This window comes from Rhagoletis pomonella, unplaced genomic scaffold, assembly GCF_013731165.1.
Source record: "Rhagoletis pomonella isolate Grant_MI unplaced genomic scaffold, Rhpom_1.0 Rhpom_scaffold_02299, whole genome shotgun sequence".
Lineage (NCBI taxonomy): Eukaryota > Metazoa > Arthropoda > Insecta > Diptera > Tephritidae > Rhagoletis > Rhagoletis pomonella.
In genome coordinates, this window is record NW_023460853.1 from 23,433 (window position 1) to 27,398 (window position 3,966).

Consider the following 3,966-nt stretch of genomic DNA (forward strand, 5'->3'; position numbering starts at 1 on the left):
TTTTTTACTTGGAACCAGAAGGCAAGTAAAAGCACTAAATTCAACAGTTGTCAACATTTTCTAAGATATTTATAGTACTATTTAAAAAAAATTGGATAAAATATAGTACACTTCGAATATATATATATATATATATATATATAGTATTTAATTTAAAACAAAAAGTAAACACGATTTTTAAGTGAAGGAAAAAGTTCTTCCCGTCAATGCCGAAGTTGTTGGAATAGAGGATAGAAACGAAATAATTTTAAGTAAATTTTTTAATTCTTTCTCAGTGTTTTTAAAAATATGTTACTTTTTTTGGTTACAAACTCACAATAACCTTTTACTTTAAAGAATATTTCATTTAATATTTTTATTTTAGTATAAAGATCATCCATTTTAATACACATTTTTCGTGCAAATTACTGAAATATATATATAAATAATATATATTAGTATGGGGATTTTTTATCTTGATAAAAGATTATGTAAAGTGGCTTAAAACAATTATGTTCGTTGCACTGAAGCGCGAATCTGCTTAAAAATTTTTAGAAAACATGTTATTTCACATCCAAGTACATAATCAAAAGTAACACTGGCCTGTGAGGTTTTCCCTTAGAAATGTATTTCATGATTACGATTACAGTAATCTGAGTCCTGAAATTTTTAAGATTACTATTATTATAATTATAATCATAATGGTAACATTTATGATTACAATTAAAGTAATAGTAATCGTATATAATTTAAGGATTACAATTATCCGATCGTAATTAAAATGTAATCGTAATCAAAAATTACCCAGCTCTGTTAAATACATATGTACATTGTTCATAATGGTTTCAATAACTAAAGTTATTTGAAAAAAGTGTGAGATAAAGTTTTGATATAATAAGACAATGACATGATATTTAAACAGAAACTTCACTAATTCTTTAACCGAATTTCCGTCATGCAATGAAATTACAAAAAATGTATGCCATTTTAGAAATGCAATGTGAAAAAAAAAACGGGATGAAACGGGTAGAGTTTAAAGCCCAACAAAGTGGTAAAACTTTTTATTTAATGCCTAGTGAAAACTCAATGTTAGCCCTATTTAAATGAGAAAAAATTTTACGTTTTACTTCAAAACTAACCACTATTTTTAGAAGTGTAATGGAGCCAGTGCTGCCAACTACATATTTTCCAGTAAAAAATCCAGATTTGAATAATTTTAATCAAATTCATTAGAAACACTACTTGAAATTGAAACTGATAATCGAATAATATATAAAATAACTTCGATTTTCGGGTTTTTTTTACGGTATTACTCTTTTTTTTTATATATAGAAGAAAATGCACAACACTGTCAACAAAAAAATTGCTAAAAATCAACGGTAATATGTTTCGGTCTTATAATTATGCAACGCAGTGTACTATTAACTTGTTTGACTTGTGGATAGAGCAACTTTGAATTGCTTTTGCTTTTTTTAATAACGTTAATTTATTCGTTATTTATGTGTTAGAATAAGTATAAAACAAATTTTTTGTGTTTTCAATGTGGAGAATTTGTCCTCCTGGAATGCTAAAAAATTCTGGCCACCTTACCAGTGTTAATTTGTTTCTTATTGTAGATTTATCTACGGACGGCCACCAAGCCGTTATGCCGTAGAACAGAATGGGACGCCCAACCGCTGTGTACATGCAGTTCACAATGTAAGGCCTCAGTAGTATAAATATAGAGGTATAAATAAATTTTAATTACTTATTTATTTTGATAATAAAAATTTTAAACATTAATGTCCGCAATTATATGAACTATAGCTTTGCTGTTGATTATAGTTATAGCTAATGTTTCTTTTCCTAAATCCATATATGCTCCAACGTCAGAAATTCATACTAAGTATGTTCATATACAATAGAAATTCGTAAACATCTATATATATAAAAATGGTGCGAAAAATGTATAGTAATTCATCAATTGAGAACGGTTGGGCCGATTCGGCAAAATTTTTTTTTCAGTTGGTCGTAATTGCCAGGAGAAGGTTTTTACGAAAGAAAATTTTGGGAAAACCCTCCGGTGGACCAGGGACCGATCTATTCGAAAAAATCGTATTCATGTTCCGATTTGCTTAAAATTTGATACTTAGGTAGCTTTTTGCCTAGATTAGCACATAGGATGCTTTTTTCCGGGAAGTGGACCAGGGACCGATTTATTCGAAAAAATCGTATTTATCGTCCGATTTGCTTAAAATTTGGTGCGTAGGTAGGTTTTTGACCAGATTAGCATATAGGATATTTTTTCCCCGGGAAGTGGACCAGGGACCGATCTATTCGAAAAAATCGTAGTTATGGTCCGATTTGCTTAAAATTTGGTAGATTAGCATATAAGATTCTAGCAAGCCCAACTAAATCGGCGGCCGATAAAGTCCGTGGTGTGCGATGGATCTAAAACATTTGAAACAAGAAATATTGCAGTCACATATTCGTTTTTAAGATTTTTATTCATGTGATTAGTAGTGGCTAGAACGTATGTATGTATTAAATACATATATCTATATATATAAAAATGGTGTGAAAAATGTATAGTAATTCATCAATTGAGAACGGTTGGGCCGAAAATTGATTTTTTTGTATGGAATTTTTTGTGCAATTAGTTCGGGATGGCTTTCGAATGGTAAAATAGAAAATTCTGGAAAAGTCGGAAAAATCCAGAAGAACGAGAAATATTTGAATTTTTTCGACGAAATTTTGTATTTTATCGCATGATTTGATGATTTTGGACAATGCTAAGATGGAAAATTCGTTATGAAGCTTGGAAAATTTCGGGTAATTGTGATATTCATTGCGAACATGAATCAATTGGGAACAATTTTCTCCTCAATATGTTTCATAACCGATTCGAATGGTTGCTGCTTTTTTGGAAAGGTGTTTAGAAGGAATGCACAAAGTTTTAATTTTTTCGATATGTGCTGCAGGGGTCGAGCTACGCTAATGCATTTGGTACGTAGGTAGCCTTTTGCCTAAATTAGCATAATGGATCCATTTTTCCCGTTAAGTGGGCCAGGGACCGATCTATTCGAAAAAGTCTTATTTATGGTCCGCTTTGCTTGAAATTTGGCACGTAGGTAGCGTATGGTCCGGGTTAAAATATAGGATACTTTTTCTAATAGGTGGACCAGATACCGATCTATTGGAAAAAATGTTATTTATGGTAGGATTTGCTTGAAACTTGGCACGTAGGTAGCTTATTGTCAGGGTTAAAATATTGGATACTCTTTTTCTGATAGTTGCACAAGGGACCGATCTATTCCAAAAATTCTTATTTATGGTATGATTTGCTTGAAATTCGATACCCGTATTATAGATATGCGTAAAATAGAATTGAGTCATTGTTTTACAGTTCGAAAGGTGTTTGAAGGCGCCGCAAACATGCAGGTATTGGCTATTTAACAATAGTTATTACACACGCCACAAAAATAGAAACAAATTTGATGCAGCTAATGTTAACGCTATTTTTGACGTAAGCATAAAGTTTTAAGAAAAACAAGGTCAGTGTCAAAGAATAACGATTTTGTAATATCTAAGAAGCTCTAGCAAAGAAACACAGGGTGGTAGAACCTCCCACTTAGGCTTAGATTAAAGAAAGAAAATCTCTGCTACTATCCCTGCAAATTCCTGCACCTTTGCACTTATAGTTATTTGTTGAACAGGAAAAACTGATTTTGGGAAGTTTGAGTACCTACCGCAATTAAGAAAAATTCCACTTAGGCTTAAATTAAGGCTTGGACTTCTGACTTCAATCCCTGAAAATACCATTCCTGCACCTTGACCCTGCGGTCCTTGCTTTACGTTGACTAAACAGAATGTGGATCAATGATACTCACCAGTTTGGAAATTGCCACCAACCAGACTATACAGATTCAAGAACGATTCACTATCGAGCCTCAAGGATTTCTTCCCGGTATAACGCTTTCATCAGGTTATTTAAGACGGTAATGTAGG